The following is a 19,399-nucleotide window of genomic DNA, read 5'->3' as shown; positions in this document are numbered from 1 at the left end:
TGACGACAAACTCATTTTTTTTTTTTTTTGCCGTTTATCGCGTTTTGGAAAAGAGCTCTTCATTTGTCTTATGAAGTATTCTAATTTTTGAGATTTTTTTTTGTCTCGTTTGTGTTAGAAGAATGGCAGAAAGTGTGGGCCAGAGATTTGCCCTGCTGCATTTGAAAGCAGCCAGTTAATATTAAATGATATCTCCAACATTGTTATTCTTTCTCTTATGTTAAAATGAGCACACTCCATCCATGACTTAATCTCTGTTTTAATTTTTTAGAGATTGCAGCAATGTTTCTGCTATTAAAGGCTGTTCTCAATGTCCACTTATAACCCCCACAGGAGATCATGAATAGCATTATGTGTAATGAGGAGTTCTTTGGCTGGAGGCATTTCACCTATGCCTTTAGGAAGCCCTGAACTACAGTTTTCCTCAATGTCCCATTATTTACATTCACTAGTTGTGTACATTCTCTCATACGATTATCTTTGTTGTACTTGCTGCCATTAACATGTCGGTCATGTGTCTGCCTTTGAGTGCAGCTGAAGATACATTTTAGTTGCACTGGTGGAGAAGCAGGTCCGTGACCTACAGAAGAAGCAGGCCCAGCTGAGGGAGCAGAAAGCCACACTGTAATTTTCCCGGATGGATCCTCACCTGTCCCAGGTAAATTTACAGTTGCGAAACCAATACTCCCACCACCTCAGCTCCATGTGTCTCTGCCCATGCCCAGCGCACCTACAATGAATCGAAAAAGTATTCACAGTGCTTCACTTTTTCCACATTTTCTTATGTTACAGCCTTACTATTACAGCCTTATTACACATTGCACTATTATAAACTGTTGAAGAAAAAAGACATTATTTACATTATTTACTGTCCAGTGTCACCCAAATGAGGAAGAGATTCCCTTCTGAGCCTGGTTCCTCTCAGGGTTTCTGCCTCATATCTCAGGGAGTTTGTCCTTGCCCCAATCTCCTCCGGTTTGCTCATTAGGGACAGGGATAGATATAATATTTAAAATTTTAAATTAATATTTTTAAATTAATTTGTATGTATTAATTTATATTCTTATTTTTTTCTTATTATTATTTATGTAATGATGCACCGTGAGGCTGAGAATCCATTTGCAAGCTTTATTAACACTCTCGTAGTATAACAGGCAAGGTTCAGTATCAGCAAATGCAACAACGTAGATGAGGCAAGTGTATATATATATTTCTCTAATTTGTTTCCATACTTCTGTAAAGCTGCTTTGAGACAACAGGAGTTGTTAAAAGCACTATACAAATAAATTGAATTTGAATTTAAATTTGAATTTATTACAAAATTGATTAAAATTGTTATTTTCCTCAAAATTCTACGAACAATTACAGTCTCCAGTCTTTTTGAGTATGAGGCAACAAGCTTGTCACACTTTTATTTGGGCAGTGTCTCTCAAGTTAAGTCAAGTCAAGAAGTGAAGTAAAGAAGCTTTTATTGTCATTACAACCATATATAGCTGTTACAGTACACAGTGAAATGAGACAACGTTTCTCCAGGATCATGGTGCTACATAAAACAAAGACAGCGCTAAGGACTTACTAAGTAGTCCTAGCCACATACAGTGCAACTCTGCAACCTGGTGCAAACAGTGCAGGACAAAATATAAAAAATACAGTGCAGGACAAAAGACTACTTGAAAAATACTAGACAGTAAACAAAAGACAGTACACAAAAAACAATAAAACAGAAACAGCAACGACTAGTGTAAATACTGTATGTTCAACAATATTGAGTGTGCAGAAATACTGGAATGAACACAGTATTATAGCAGCAGTTACCTGAGATATTGTAAGAATTGTGCAAAACAGCAAATGACTGAAATGTGAGACAGCATGTGCAAAGAGCAAAATAACATTGTGCAAAACAGCATGTAAACAGTTTGATGGATATATATTGGAAGTGTGTGTATTTGGTGTAGGTTTGTGCAGTCCATATAGTTGATGTGTGTGTTGTGCTCAGTACAGTTCAGTTATTGAAGAGTCTAATGGCTTGTGGGAAGAAACTGTTACACGGTCTGGTCGTGAGGCCCGAATGCTTCGGTACCCTTTTCCAGACGACAGGAGGGTGAAGAGTGTGTGTGAGGGTTGTGGGGTCATCCACAATGCTGTTAGCTTTGTGGATGCAGCGTGTGGTGTTAATGTCCATGGTTCGATCTGTGCATTGCTGCACAGTCGTGAGTCAACAGACTGAACAGCAGTGGACTGAACACGCAGCCCTGAGGGGATCCAGTGCTCAGTGTGGTGGTGCTGGAGATGATGTTCCCGATCCAGACTGACTGAGGTCTCCCAGTCAGGAAGACCAGGATCCAGTTGCAGAGTGAGGTGTTTAGTGCCAGCAGGATTAGCTTCCCAATCAGGTGATGAGGGATGATTGTATTGAATGCTGAACTGAATTCTATGAACAGCATTTGAAACTGTGTATCATTATTGTCCAGGTGGGTGGAGGGTCGTGGCAATGGCATTGTTCGTGGAGCCATTTGGACAATACATAAACTGCAGGGTGTCCAGTGAGGGTGGTAACTGGGTCTTGATGTGCCTCATGACAAGCTTCTCGAAGCACTTCATAACGATGGGTGTGAGTGTGATGGGACAATAGTCATTGAGGCAGGACACTGGAGACTTCTTTGGGACAGGGACAATGGTGGTAGTCTTGAGGCACGTAGGAACAACAGTGCTGCTCAGGGAAATGTTGAAGATGTCAGTGAAGACATCCGCTAGCTGTTTTGCACATTCTCTGAGCACCCTGCCAGGAATGTTGTCTGGACCAGCAGCCTTCCATGGGTTAACTGTGCGTAGAGATCTCCTCACGTCGGCCGTCATCAATGTCAATTGTCACGTCATCAATGCATTTGCTGATGTAGCTGTAGTTGACGGAGTCGCCGTTGGTTTCAGCCTCCCTAAAGATGTTCCAGTCAGTGACTCAAAGCAGTCCTGAAGAGCAGAGGTGGCTCATGCTGGCCAGTTTTTCACCTGCTTCAGAACTGTTTAGAGGGTCTAACGAGTGGTCTGTATGCTGGAATTAGCATAACAGAGATGTGGTCTGAGTAGCCACGGTAGGGGCAGGGCTACACACGATGCCGGGAATGTTTGTGTAAACAAGATCCAGTGTGTTTCCCCTCTTGTTGCAAAGTCCGCATACTGATGGAATTTAGGGAGCACTCTTCTTTGTAGGACCTCTCAATTAGGCTGGATGGGAAGTGTCTCCTCTCCCATCCAAGTCAGGTTCAAGTCTGGGCTCTGGCTCTGCCACTCAAGGACTTTATCTTGGCTGTGTGCTTAGGGTCGATGTCCTGTCGGAAGATGAACCTTTGCCCCCTTCGTACCTTTTGTGTACCCTTTCCCAGATCTGTGCCTCGATACAATCCTGTCTTGGATGTCTACAGACAATTCTTTGGACATCATGGCTTTTTTTTTTAACAAAGAACACCGAAGCTGTAGTTCTCCATGCTGGCACAAACTATAACAACCTGAGACAGATGGAGATCCTGAAGAGGGACTTCAAGTTCCTGGTTGAGAAAGTACGCAGCATTGCCCATAATGAGGATCATTGTATCGTCATCCTTGTGTAGGTTCAGTAGACTTTATGCCTTAAGTAAATGGTTACAGTCATGGTGTCATGATCCGAAACTGCTGTTTATTAACAACTCTAATGTTTTCTGGGAGCGTCCTAGGCTTTTCCATGCTGATGGCACACTGATGGCACACCAGCAGCATTTGAGCGGAAATCCTCTCGGACAACTGTGCACCATCTGAAAAGATGCTGCGCACCATCTGACTGGTAAGTTACAATTCAAATTATAATTTTGATAGCTGTGCTTTACCTCATCATCAAATTGTTACAAATGCACACATAGCTCATCGAAACTGTATGTTCCCTGAGTAGTCAGATCCAAGAGTAAATTCACGAAAATTTCTCTAAATTATCTTACCATAATTAAACCAGAAAATTGCCAAATAAAAAACAATAACAGTTCCTAAAGTTTGGGCTTTTGAACATTAGATCACCAAAAACACTTTTGTAAATGAAATCATCTCTGAAAATAGCCTTACTGCACTCTGTATTAAACCAAATGATTACATTGGTCTAAATGAGTCTACCCCGACTGGTCAGAGATTTCATCACTGCATCACTACCAGACACACTTGATCCACTACAGTTCCCATACCGCCAGAACCGCTCTACTGAGGACGCCATTGCTCATCTTCTTCATACTACGATGAACCACCTGAACTGCAGTAAAGTCTCATCTCTACTGTAAGTTGGAGGTCCTGGGACTCAGCCTGCCGCTGTGTCAATGGACCTCCAACTTCCTGACAGACCAACCACAAGCCGTAAGGGTGGGCAAATGCACCTCATCCACCCTCACCCTCAGCACTGGGGCTCCCCTTGGTTGTGTTCTGAGCCCCCTGCTATACTCACTGTACACCTATGACTCTGTGGCCACTTCCAAATCCACCACTATCATCAAGTTTGCTGACGACACTGTTGTGGTGGGCCTGATCTCCAACAACGACGAGACGGCCTACCTACAGGAGACTAAAAACCTGGAGAGATGGTGCCAGGAGAACATTCTCCTGAACGTCAGCAAGACTAAGGAGTTGATAGTGGACTTCAGCACAAAGCAGGAGCGGTCATACCAACAGCTAAACATTAACGGGACCCCAGTGGAGTGAGTGGACAGTTTCCGATACCTGGGTGTTCACATCACACAGGAACTGTCTTGGTCCTGTCACATCAACACCCTGGTGAAGAAGGCCCGGGAGTAGAGAATCCTGACGGGTAGCATCACTTCCTGGTTTGGGAACAGCACCATGCAGGACAGGCGAGCCCTCCAGAGGGTGGTGCGATCAGCTGAACGTACCATCCACACCAAGCTCCCTGTCCTGCAGGACATCTACAGCACGCAGTGCCGGACCAGGGCCAGGAAAATTGTAAAGGATCTCAGACATCCCAACAATGGACTCTTTTCTTTGTTGCGTTCAGGGAAACACTTCTGCTCCTTGAAAGCAAACACAGAGAGAATGAGGAGAAGCTTCTTCCCGCAGGCCATTCGGAGTTTAAACCAGGAAACTCCCAGGACCCTTCACTGTTTTTTTGTCTGCACACCTTTTTTGCACCGACACCTTAACTCTGGACTGTCAAATTAACTCTGGACTGTCACTTTAACTCTGGACTTGCACAGCACAGTACCACTTTATACACTTTATACACACTATACTGCACATGGACACTTTAAGGACAATAATTAAAACCATACGCATTTATGTATATCTATGTATATGTATATACATTATTTTTCACTTATATTTTCATATTTTATATAGTTTCTTTTTATATAGTTTATACTTTTTTTTATTTATCTACCTCCTTTTGGTTATATATATATTTTTTATCCCAAATTGCATTCCTTATGTTTGAATACCAGACAGATGCAAAAAGCATTTCACTGCATGTCATACTCTGTATGTATGTCTATGTGACAAATCAAATTTGATTTGATTTGATTTGATCAGGATATATCTATAAGTATGAGCCTCGTCAGACTGGTCATGGAGGTGGTGTTGCCACTATCTTTATTGATTTCCTTACTGCTACTCAGAGGACACAGTATAGATTTAATTCCTTTGAAGTGCTTGTTCATAATGTTGCACTCTCGCACATGCACACGAAAAAATCCGTGATGTCTCTTGCTCTAGTATAGACCTCCAGGGCCCTACACTGATTTTCTTAGAGAATTTGCAGATTTTCTTTCAGACCTATTGGTTAATTTTGATAAAAGATAAGATAAGATGAGATATTCCTTTATTTGTCCCACAATGGGGAAATTTCTCTGTTACAGCAGCAAAAAATATATAAAGAATAAAGACATAATATAATATACAGTATATACAAAAACAAAAATGTATAAAAAGAGTCATTTTGCACATTTTAAAAAATTTCTGTTATTGCACATGTTTAAAATGCTTTGTTATTGTTTATTATTACAGTTAAACAGTAATACCAGTGTGTATTATGGTGACTGGTTTACTGCTTTGATTGTAAAGTCTTATAGCAGCAGGGAGAAAAGAGCGTATGTGTCGCTCCTTCAGACACTTTGGATGTAACATTCTGTCACTGAACGAGCTGCTCAGAGCTGAAACCGTTTCATGCAGGGGGTGAGAGTCGTTCTCCAGCAATGATAATAGTTTTGCTACCATCCTCCTTTCTCCCACCTCCTGTACAGTGTCCAGAGGAATTGTGTTAATTGTAGGAAATTTTAACATTCATGTCATCAACATCACATATCAACATGACAAATATTTGGTATATATGAATAAAAAACATTTTTAATATTATACTTGCCTTTGTCTCGAGGATGAATCTTGGGCAATGTTTTATCTGTAAATACAACAGAAAAATTAAATAACATCTAGTCGATTGGTTTCTAAGTTAATTATGTTACATCCAAATAACTGATTCGAATTTTCCTGTTTAAAGTAAAATCTCTGTTGTTATTGTTGTTATTTTACTAATATATTACAAGTATAATAATATAAAATGTTTCTTGCTAGTCCTTTGTTAGTCCTTTGGAGTCCCTCCTTACCTGAATTTACACTGCAACAACAACCCAGCAGGTGGCGATATTATGTACTTAGTGTGTAAAATATCAATAAACTAAAAGAAGCAGAATCCCACCTCTGATCTGTACATTTGGGCCTCATATGGGGTTTTTGATGTTGAGATGGTTGAAGCATTTATTTTATTATTACAGTTTATTATATATTAATATTAATGCGTAAACATTTTAATGGAAGTATTGTAAGGTAGTCAGTTGTGGGATTTTGAGCAAAGATTAAACTCAAAAATGTTTTTTGTCCGTTTTCCAGACCTAACGTGAATAAAGACACTGTCAAAAAGCACACACTATTTATTTGTAGCAGTAATGACTTGAAAACATTGGAACATTGGGACAAATTGATAATATCTGGGAGAAAATTTAGATTACTAATTTAAAACCAAACAATTTTTTAGATAATGCTGTGGATAATAATAGTAATATTATAGTATTACTTTCTGTAATTTCTGATCAGCACTGAAGTACTGTTTTACTCAACTTTGAGAGATTATAAATATACAGTTTGATAAATGTATATTGATGAGGAGATTTTTGTAATCAAAGATGACTTGGAGTTGGAATCTCCTCTTAGAATGACCAAATGCTTCATGAGTCCAACTGGAGCTGGTAAATCTCTAGATGTCTCAGGATGCTCACATGGTTGGCCTCATCTCAGTAAAGGTCCAAAATCTTCATGACACGGAACACAACTGGAGCTGGTACAATTTCATAATATTAACAAGCACTGCCAAAGTTTATTCCAACATTTGGGAGCTAAATAAGAAAACATTCTACCACCTTTATTAGACTTTGATATTCTGGGAACTACCAGAAGTCCTGAGTTCTTTGATCTCAGGGAGCGTGAAGTATTGTAACGTGTTAGAAGACTAGTTAGATTAGGGAGCTAAACCATTAAGAGCCTTGTACAGTACGTAAGTAGCAGCAGTTTGTAATCAATCAACTTAACAGGTAGCCAGTGTAAAGATGATAAAATTGGGGTTATATGATCATACTTTCTTGTCCTGGTGAAAACTCTGGCAGCTGCATTTTGGACTAACTGTAGCCTATTTATTAAAGATGCAGTACAACCACCTAGTAATGTATTACAATAGTCCAGTCTAGAGGTCATGAATGCATGAACTAGCTTCTCAGCATCAGATACAGACAGGATGTTTCTCAGCTTGGCAATATTTCTAAGGTGGAAGAAGGCTGTGTTTGTAATATGGGTGATATGATTTTAAAGACAAGTTGCTGTCTAATGTAACACCCAGGTCTTTCACTGTCGAGCTACTGTACTAGTAACAGTACATCCCTCTAAATGGAAGTTAAAGTGTGAGAGCTTCTTTGTACTGGTTTTGGACCGATAAGTAGTATTTCTGTCTTATCAGAGTTTAACAACAGAAAATTACAGGACATCCAATCATTTATCTCTTTAACACACTAAGTTCATTTGGACAATTTAGCTATTTCATCTGGTTTTGATGAGATATATAACTGTGTATCCTCAGCATATCAGTGGAAATTAATCCCATGCCTTCTAATGATGTTCCCTAATGGAAGCATGTTCCTGAATGCCTGTGTGATTTGTAAGTGTTCTAGGAGAATGTTGTGCAGCACAATGCAGCACTAAAGTCAAGTAGAACTAATAGTGACATACAGTCTTGGTCCGAAGCTAAGAACAAGTCATTTAACAAGTGCAGTTTCTGTGCTATGATCGGGCCTGAAACCTGACTCAAACTCTTCTGTAAAATATATTGTTCCCCTGTAAGAAGGAGCACAGTTGATCAAACACAATCTTTTCTAGTATTATAGACATAATGAAATATGTCTGTATTTTTATAGTTCATTAGGATCTAAATTAGGTTTCTTAATGAAACTGCCAACTTGAAGGATTTAGCGATGTGACCTAAAGATAATGAAGAGTTAATATTATTAGTAAGCTCACCAGCTTTATGTAACACTTCTTTCAGTAATTTAGTTTGAATCTAACACACATGTTGTTGATGTAGCTGTAGTAATAAGTTTATCGAGTTCTTCCTGTCTTGTACTTGTAACGCACTGTAGTTGTGAGTGTAGAGCTTTTGGTGAGCCTGGGTCACGAGATGCTGTCATGGGCTGAACATCAACTATTTTGTTCCTGATACTTTTAATTTTATCAGTTCTCACTAGGACAAGAAAGTATGATCATATAACCCTAATTTTATCATCTCTACACTGGCTACCTGTTAAGTTTAGAATTGATTACAAACTGCTGCTACTTATGTACAAGGCTCTTAATGGTTTAGCTAATCTAACTAGTCTTCTATCATGTTACAATCCTTCACGCTCTCTGAGATCACAAAACTCAGGACTTGTGGTAGTTCCCAGAATATCTAAGGCCACATTCACACTGCAGGTAAAAGTGGCCAAAATCTTTTTTGGGGTCAAGTGACCAGGTCAGACTTCTTCAGGAGTAGTGTGAACACTCAAATCTAGCCCAGATCAGATTTTTTCAAATCAGATTCAGACCACTTCCATATGTGGTCCTGAATCAGACCCAAATCTGATTTTTTCCAATGTGGCCGCAGTGTGTACAACCAAGGCGGATTTGATGCGACTTTTACGTCAATCTACATCAACATTCGTCACAATTATGCGCGAGTACGCACACAAACGTGACTACGCCTACAAAATGGATCAAATAATCAAAAGTTGCCTTCGACATCCGAAAATTTTCAAAAAACCGTGTCTCTGTGCTGCCATTACACAAACATTTAGAAAGAAAAGCGAAAATGCTTACTTTAGCTCAAGGGCGTGCTGCATGTGACGTCATTGTTATTGTTCATTTGCGCATGCGGGTCAGTTCGAAACAGCAAACAGTTCACACTGGTATCTGATATAGGCCGCATTTTAAAAGGTAATGTGAACAGCCAAACAAAAAAATCAGATCTGAGCAAAATATCCGAATTGAGCATTAAGTCTACTAAAGGCGGTAGAGCGTTTTCTTATTTAGCTCCCAAACTTTGGAATAGTCTTCCTGATAGTGTTCGGGGGCTCAGACACACTTTCCCAGTTTAAATGTAGATTAAAGACTCATCTCTTTTGTCAGGCATACACATAATACATCCCATAATATTGTGCACTATTACATCAGACTTGCAAATATTATGTACAGCAGATATGTTAATTTCTCTCCACTGCTTCTCTCTTTCCGCCCATCCTGAGGCATCCAGAAATTGTACCAGCTCCAATTGTCTTCCGTGCGATGAAGATTTTGGACCTCAACTGAGATAAGGGCGACTATGAGAATCCTGAGACATCTAGAGATCTACCAGCTTCAGTTAGACTCTGCGATACTAAAGAGGAGATCTGAACTCCATGTGGTCTTTTGCATCAATACAACATTTATCAGACTGTATATTCACAATCACACCCTCCAGTGTCACCCATATGAGGATGAGGTTTCCCTTTGAGTCTGGTTCCTCTCAAGGTTTCTTCCTTTACCATCTAAGGGAGTTTTTCCTCCCCACAGTCACCTGAGTCATCTCAGACTTGCTCATTGGTGATAAATACATACACATTTAAATATATCTAATATTAATCTTGAATTTTGTATTCTATTAATCTTTATATTATTCTTTATATTAACCTTTTGTTCTATGTTTATGTTCTGTAAAGCTGCTTTGAGACATCAACTGATGTCAACTGGAAAAAGCGCTATACAAATAAACTTGAATTGAACTGAATTGAATTGAACTAATGGGTCATAGTAAACTCTGAATTCAGCACAAACCTGATTACTGATAAAGACCAGACCATACAGTTGACTGACACAACATTGGTTCAAAAGAAGGCATGACAGTCTTCAAGTGGCTTCATACACAACAATCCCATGAGTTACTGGCTGACCATGCGGATCAATCCCTGGCAGGGTGACCACTGTGCGACGAGACTCCAGCCAGCGGTAGAACATCAGGATTGACGAAGTAGCTCCGTTAGAAGAGACGATCAGGCTAGGAACTCGGAACACCGGGAGCTCGGGAGTGGCATATATAGCTCGACATACTGTATATATGTATCTAAATCTATGCAAACAGTTTACATAAACCAACAAAGAAAAGTCAAGGACTCCATGAAGCTAGTGGCAATGCAGAGGAGATAAATAGACATAAAAATTAACATGCAAAAAGAGGCCTAAGGGGGATTGAGGAACATGGCAAGGTATAAAGGGAGAGTGAGGATCACAGCGAGGCACGGGGGAGATTGAGGAACACTGGCACGGTTATTGTGTCCTGAGCATCCTCATCCTCCGTCTAGCAGAAGAGCCGAGTGACATCCTTAGCCAAGCAGAGGGCGCGCAGCAAAGACCAGAACCAAGCCAAACAGGCCAAGCGTCATATTAAAAACTGGCCAACCGATGAGATTGGCACTTTTGTTCATGTTTGTGTCTGGAGCTGCTGAAGTTCCATTAAATCATGACTTGGTGGCGCTCAAGCACAAAACGTGCTGTTGTAGGAGAAGTACATTCTGAGAAGCTTTTCTGATTGTAGAATTGCACAAATGTGGTGAGCAGGTGTTCCTAAATAAAGTTTAGGTTTAAGAGTCTCCCCAAACAAGAAAGGGGAATTAACCTGTAATCAGACATGAAAGCTGTCCAAGCAACTTAGCAAAAAACATTGACCCTTGAATTTCACTTTCATTGCTTCTTCATACAGAGTTCTACCTTGATTCACTTCTTCACTCTAACTTTGCTTCTGCTTTCTTGACATTTTTACACTCCTTACGCAAACGCATTTACTCAACATCTCAAGCATCATCAATAACCCATCCCCATGAAAACAGCATAGCAACAGGTTGTTCACTGCAGCCAATCAGGGCACTCAGTTCCTCTGGCTGTCCTCCAATCGTTGTGGCAGATTGTGAGCTTGCCACATGTGTAAAATTCTAGAAGAATGACTGCTTATTTGTTTTATTTTTTACTTAGTTGCGCACACTTACAGTCTCACATACACACACACATTCCTCGTGTTTCATCAGTGCCTCAGATCTAAAGGCCCAGTGAGATTTACAGACATGCACATTGCTTAGAACACTTCAATCAACCAATGGTTTAGATTAAGATTTTAAAGAAGGTAAAGGTCAGAATGTGATTTTCTTTTCTCCTCATTGTGAACTGACACTCAACACAACAAAACTGAATGTGTTCAATATGTTTTTCAACCCCAACCCTTCTGAGAGATTTTGTAAACATTTTTGCACAGCTTATAATGTTTAATATTTAATGTTATAAGTTATAACCATTAAAAGCTATAGTAATCAATTGTATTCATGTTTTATTACAGTTCCATTGAGCCGTAAATCACATCTGTAGTGTACTGAGCTTTAAATTCAGGAACATACAGTAATCAATGGGAAAAATAGCCAATAGTGTTTCAAAGATCTCACTTTTTGTGCTTCAAGGTGAACACAATGCATTCTTGATCAATGAGAGAGACTGTAAAATATCAAGCTAACATCCTGAACAAGGCTAATGACACACTTTTTATATGCAAGCATTGCATTAATCAACAATGCAGTAGTTATGTAATTGTGTATAAAATTGTGATGAATGATTAAAATAATTCTGCCTATAACTGGAACCAGTTAATCTTAAATTTAGCTTAGTATGCCTTACTGAAAAGTAGTAAACTGAGTGAAGTACATTATACAATGGATAAGATGGTTTATTGATTCAGCACATTGATTCAGCTTGTGATTTAAAAAAAAAAGAAATTCTCTTCATGAGTGATATTGCATTCTTTGCCAGTTATCTCCAGTCACATGATTCCTCACAGGATGTTGTCTCCTAGCAACCAGCCCCTCCTCCTGTACCCTCTCGACTTTCCCCTCCATCCCTCCTCAGCCGGTTCTTTCCATCACTGCTGCATGTGGGTGTGACAGACTAATCCGGGGCAATGGAGTTATTTATAGATCTGATTGGCATCTGAATGGATGGTGTCTTCTCCAAAATTGAACCCTTCCTCTTTTTGTATAAATGTCTCTCACACACTCCCATGCTCACATATTGAGGTTCATTCATGTTAAAATTGATGCGCAAGCAGTGACAGGAGAATTTCAAACTACAAAGATGTGTAATACAAATTGTCAAAACAGCTCTGGTGAATATACAGAAAGTTTGCTATAACAGGTTATCAGCTGATGTGTGCAAAACTGCATGGCTATAATTTAAAACTATATTATTTGCTATTGATTGACATTGTTATGGGTTAGAGCTGTTATACCTGTTGACTGTGCTGCTGACCCCACTTTCATCTCTGCATGAATGAAACCATTTTCTATAAAGCAGTTGGCTGTATGAACCTATATGAAAATGATGGAGAGAGATGAAGGGAGGAATGCATAATGTGTGTTAACCTAGTACCCATCATTCAGTGCTGTGGATTTACAACCAAATCTCAATTCAATCTTCCTTCCTTCATGTCTTCCCACTTTAGCTCTATCACTGCTTTACTTCCTCTCTCACTTTCAATCTTCCTCTCATTTTTCTCTCCAACAAGGTCATTACCAATGTCATCATAGCACCATCATCTTTCTGCTGATTGGCTGCCAGTGTCAGCTGAGCTTAAAGAGACAGTGAGCTTTTTGACATCTTGGTACCTCACAAAAGCACATTCTCGATGTAGAACAGACCACGTTAAAACCAAAACAAATACAATGAGAAAATAGTGTGCACCATTTTATGCCTAATAAAAGAAATGTGGTAAAATACAATCTGAATTTGAGTAATTTTTGTAACAAGATAAGATTATCATGAGACTAGTTTATTCATTTCTATGGAAGCTACATTTACATTAACATTTGTGGCACATGCCTAATCCAGTGTGACTTATATATACTGTGACCTGCACGTATAGGTTTGTGAGGAAGGATAACACACACATTGTTGTGGAAAATAGAGAGTGTAAAAGTAGACAGACCGATGAAAACAGAATAGAACAGAAAAAATATGATAAACACAAAGCTATCTAGTAAGGCCTGGAGAGGACAGGAATAAAGATATAGAGCCTCAGGAAGAATAAATAGATTTGAGTATAGGACAGATATCTGATAGTGGATAGCACTGTGGTTGCACAAGATCAATAACTGTGATAGAGAAATTTAACGCTTGGGTTAATGGATCCTAATGGTGAAGCCTCAGATTCAGTGAATGGCTCTAGAGGGCTAAACTGGGGGAAGATAGCAGAAGTTCAACTCTGTGACATACAAAAAAACCTACCAACAAACAAACAAATATAGGAAACTCCAAATCCCAGTTTGTGCTCCCCAGATCTATTTTATTTACAAAATAAGAATTCCTGTGTTCTGTTTCTTTTCCTATTCACTGAAAAGGTGGCAATAATAGCCTAATAATAATAATAAAAAAAACAATACAATAAATATAGTTACAGTTATTATTTAAATTCCGGAGACAGAGAGAGAAGCTGGGAGCAGGGTACCCTTCAAAACTTGGCTCATTCCACGCTGGTACATTGTGGAGGCCACCTCTCACTGTTCCAGGCATGTTGCCATGTTGCAAGGGAACATTTCCTTTCATGTGTCTTCAGCTCTACCCAGTCACACACACATCGAACATCACATCAAGTCTTTCCCAGGTGTGGTGGTACCCAGCTGCCCCTTTTGCTTACCTGAACACAGAAAAATGTAGTTTGAGATGAACTAATAATTATATTAGGCAGCGGAATCATGATTGGACCAGCCTGGAGTACCCGGAGGAAACCCCCGAGGCACGGGGAGAACATGCAAACTCCACACACACAAGGCGGAGGCCGGAATCCATCTTTGACATGATGATTAAGTGAGGCATGGCAGAGTGAACACTCTGGACTCTCTGTCTGATTGGTATGTAATTCTGCTTGTGCTGGCTGATCTGGTCTTTTTGAGGACCTGGGCTGAGTTGAGTTTCATTTACATTTATGGATGCCCTCATTCAGAGCAACACAACTGAGCAGTTAACCCAGCAGTGGCAGATTGGCAGTAATAGAACTTGAACCTACAACCTCCTGATCAGGTCCAACATCATAATCACAAACCTACCACTTTCTCAGTTACTTACCAGTTTCTAATCATAGCTGTAGGCACACATACTACAGTCAAGGCCCATGTTCACAATTTACAGTTCACAATTCTAACAGCAGTCTTTATGGGTCAAGGAACAATTAGTTAATTAGCTAGGCAATAGTGGGGGCATAGAGAGATGTATTGGGGGCAACACGTCCAAAAACATCTAATTAATCTCACCAGCCCCGAGGACACAGTTGCAATCGAATTTTTTCTCTCGTTTATTTCTCATTAATTTATTCTCATGTTCAACTTAAATGAACACAGCATAAAAGAAGTTCAGGATGAATTAGGTAAAATGCTAGAGATGAAACTAATAGAAGCAAACTGGAGTTTCTGTAAATATGACATTTTCTCAACATTTTCTTTCAGATACTTTTTTAAATAATGGCTACATTTCAGTGATTCAGACCAAATATAAGGCAACAGTGGTGACTGCCAATATAAAGCATGTATGTATCTGTGTTTCCACTGTGGTCATGGGCAGGTGTGTTCCCAAATTAATGACACCTGCAATTATGGCCTGCCTGAAACCCAAGACCAAAAAGGACAGACAGTTGTTGGGGCAAACAGATTATGAAGATGAGAGAGGCAACAATGATGGGGCAAAGGCTGTGACCAAGTTGTGGCAGATGATAGCATATCTGTAATGTACCTCCTGCAATCATGAACAATTGACTATATAATAGTGTACAGTATAACAAAGACCTTCTGTAACACCATCATTGCTGTTTTCTTCCTCTCTCATCTTCATAATCTGCTTTAAACATTAAGCATTACAACTTCCATGATTGTTGCATCCCCCATGTTGCCCCTATAGCAAAGATCTCATGAGCTGCTACGTTTTTTAGATAGTTTGCTGTGAACACAGTATCTTTTGGATCCAGGGACAGGACTTTTGAAGTTCCAGTTGTATAATATGACAGAATTGGACCTGCTGACAGAACATCAGTAAATTATGCCACAGGTTTTAGTACTGCATTGGCCGATTCCAAAACAGATGTATCCTGCCAGCTAAGGTTGTGGTGTCAGTGTTGTCAATTATCATCAACTGTGTCTTATACAAGGAGGTACTAGCACCCAGCTTTTATATTTTTCTTTTTCTTTCTTTTTTTTTTTGCTTAGGGTACATGTCTATATATCAATAGTAAAATTAGCCCACATCAAGTCTATTGTTTTCCATTCAGAATGCTAATGTTCATCATACATCTGTAAATGTTAATAAATAACTTTCCAGAACTTTTCACTATTGAGGGAGAAAAGTCTCAGTCTGGGTTTTTCTCAGGTTTCTCCTCTTTTTCTAGCTAAAATGTTGATTAAATTTTTAAACAGTCTGGGACCTGGACTGTGCAACAAAAGACAAAAAAAGAATATGACCAATTGGACCATGGCCAGATGAGTATGCATGCTTCAGCTACAATATTAGAACTATAATCTGTAGTTATGCCAGACATTTTCTGCTCATCTCAAGCCCAATCTGCCAAAGGATGTGAACCAGCTGTATGGCTTTTGGTATATATCTCGTCTATAAACACTTCTGCTTGACAAATTCCTGCATTTCTTCAAATGCTGTTTTTTCTGTTGGACTGAACAACAGAATTTCTTCACTGTTAGTCAATGTGATCCATTTGGTCATCTGATCAAGTCATGCTGATATATAAATACTTGCCCAAAAGCCTGCATAAACTAGCTAGCTGCCGTGAAGAGATTGTGGATGCAGCTGGCAGGTTGTGTGGTGTATTGGATCTATGGATGGTTTCTAAGGTTTGTTGTATTGTTTGTTGTAACATTTTTGGATACCACCATTTTTCATTTTACTGCAGATCCAACAAATCACCTTCTTAAAGTTATTGTCCTCTCCTATTCATTCAAGCTGACAACTTATTTCTTACTGCTTGCTGCTGAAATGAGCAGAAGGAAAAGCTCCATTAGGTCCAGAAGGTTGTCTAGTGATGCAGAACATAAGACCAACTAAACTTTACATTAGATATTATTAGAATATTAATATAATATATATTTAGTTATCAAGAGTTTCAAGAAGTTTCCAACTTTCCTACCATACTTATCAGTTTGCCCTTCAACCATCTATGTCTCATTTTCTCAATATATTACTGTCTTCCTCATGATCAAGGAGCAAGGTTACTTAGCTCCTGTTACCATGGTGACCTCAGGGACACTGTCTCTCTCACTGTGTGTGTCTGTGTCTGTATGTGTGTGTGTGTGTGTGCGTGTGTGTGTGTGTCTGTGTGTGTGTGTGTTTGTGTGTTTGTGTGTTTGTGTGTGTCTGTGTGTGTGTGTGTGTTTGTGTGTTTGTGTGTGTCTGTGTGTGTGTTTGTGTGTGTTTGTGTGTGTTTGAGAGAGAGAGAGAGCGAGCAAGTGAGAACAGAGAGAGAGTCAGATGTTAATAATGATAGGTTGGTGAACCATTTTGATTTCTCAAAATACTATTTTATAGAGTTATTATTAGAACAGTAATTTATTGGGATGCAAATAATATATTCCAATCAAATATTCCTTGCACTATTACATATCCAACATGTGTCAAAGATGTATGTGTCAGGATCCATAGATTCCTGCTGTTTTTTGTCAGAATCTGTTCTTTACAATCTGCATTTTATGTAAAAAAAAATGTTAGAATTTTTCTGTTGGTGTGGAGAGTAATTCTGCAGCAAGCATGTAAGAAGAAAAAACAATACACATAAAGAAGATGTAAAATGCAAGTAACACATTGCATGTAAATTTCACTTTGCATGTATAGCTCGGGGGCACTGTGGCTTAGTGGTTAGCACGTTCGCCTCACACCTCCAGGGTTGGGGGTTCGATTCCAGCCTCCGGGTACTCCGGTTTCCTCCCCCGTTCCAAAGACATGCATGGTAGGTTGATTGGCATCTCTGGAAAAATTGTCTGTAGTGTGTGATTGTGTGAGTGAATGAGAGTGTGTGTGTGCCCTGCGATGGGTTGGCACTCCGTCCAGGGTGTATCCTGCCTTGATGCCCAATGACGCCTGAGCACAGGCTCCCCGTGACCCGAGTAGTTCGGATAAGCAGTAGAAAATGAATGAATGAATGAATGAATAGTTTGAGTTCAAGTTCGAGAGAGAAAGAGAGAGAGAGAGAGAGAGAGAGAGAGAGAGAGAAACAAGGGAGGAAAAGAGAAAATTGTTAGGTATGATTGTAATCAGGTGATTGACATTATGTGCAAAGTACGGACAGGGACTCCGGCAAGACTAGCTATGACAGCATAACTAAAAGACTAGAGCCAGAAGGTGATACAGACATGAGGGCTTCCTGGGATGTAAAGTGTCCCACCACTCCACAGTCTGCAAATCTGAGCGACTTGCGAGGGCGGTAAGGAGAACATGACCTTTTGTTTTTTTATGATCTGTCACACCTACTTCGATTAAAAGGTGCAGGCTATTTGGTAGCACCTCAAGTACAAAAGGCTACATCAGGGGGCAGAACTTTTTCTCACAGAGCCCCACAGTTATGGAACAGACTTTCAATTATTGTTTGGGACTCAGACACAGTCTAAAATTTGTTCATTCATTCATTCATTCATTCATTCATTCATTCATTCATTCATTTTCTACCGCTTTTCCGAACTATTCTCGGGTCACGGGGAGCCTGTGCCTATCTCAGGCGTCATTGGGCATCAAGGCAGGATACACCCTGGATGGAGTTCCAACCCATCGCAGGGTTAAAATTTGTTTAGTCAAGATTTTTATGAATAGATTTTCTTAGGTAAAGGAGCAGATCTGGAGGGTTCATGGGCATTGAGTGTTTGGTGAATTGGGATGTCTGGATGTTGTCTCCTTACCACCCTCACAAGTTGCTCAGGTTTGCAGACTGTGGAATAGTGGGATGTCCCTCCCTGTCGAGCTATATATGCCACTCCAGAGCTCCCAGAGTTCCTAGACTAATCATCTCATCTTATGGACCTACTTAATCAATCCTGACATTCTACCCCTGGTTGGAGTCTTGTTGCCCGGTGGTCACTCTGCCAAGGATTGATCTGCATGGTCAGTCAGCTGTATGGTCTGGTTTTCATCAAAGATTATTTGAAGACTTTATCAGGAAGGAATAGTGTTGGGTCCATGAAAAACTCAGAATTTGCGCTCACCCTTCTGTTCCTCAGGAGCTCTTGGTTGCACAACCAAAAACTGTTGTAGAAAAAAAAACTGTTGACATTATTTACATTTACATTATTTACTGTCCAGTGCCACTTAAATGAGGATGAGGTTCTTAGCCTGGTTCCTCTCAAGATTTAAAGTGAGTGACGTGACATACAGCTAAGTGTGGTGACCCATACTCAGAATTTGTTCTCTGCATTTAACCCATCCAAAGTGCACACACACAGCAGTGAACACACACACCGTGAAACACACACCCGGAGAAGTGGGCAGCCATTTATGCTGCGACACCCGAGGAGCAGTTGGGGGGTTTGGTGCCTTGCTCAAGGGCACCTCAGTCGTGGCCGGCCTGAGACTCGAACCCACAACTTTAGGGTTAGGAGTCAGACTCTTTTGATTTGATTGGTTTGTGTTGTCTTGTTTTCTTTATTTTTATATTGTTTAATTATTGGCAATAATATAAAGTGGCTGTTTTTTATTTTATTTATTTATTTTAATGTTTTTTGATAGATCCTCCACAGCAGTTTTATACATGGATAAA

This window comes from Tachysurus vachellii, chromosome 3 (genome assembly GCF_030014155.1).
Source record: "Tachysurus vachellii isolate PV-2020 chromosome 3, HZAU_Pvac_v1, whole genome shotgun sequence".
NCBI lineage: Eukaryota > Metazoa > Chordata > Actinopteri > Siluriformes > Bagridae > Tachysurus > Tachysurus vachellii.
The sequence above is the reverse complement of the archived record's forward strand: the minus strand, read 5'-3'. Positions refer to the sequence as shown.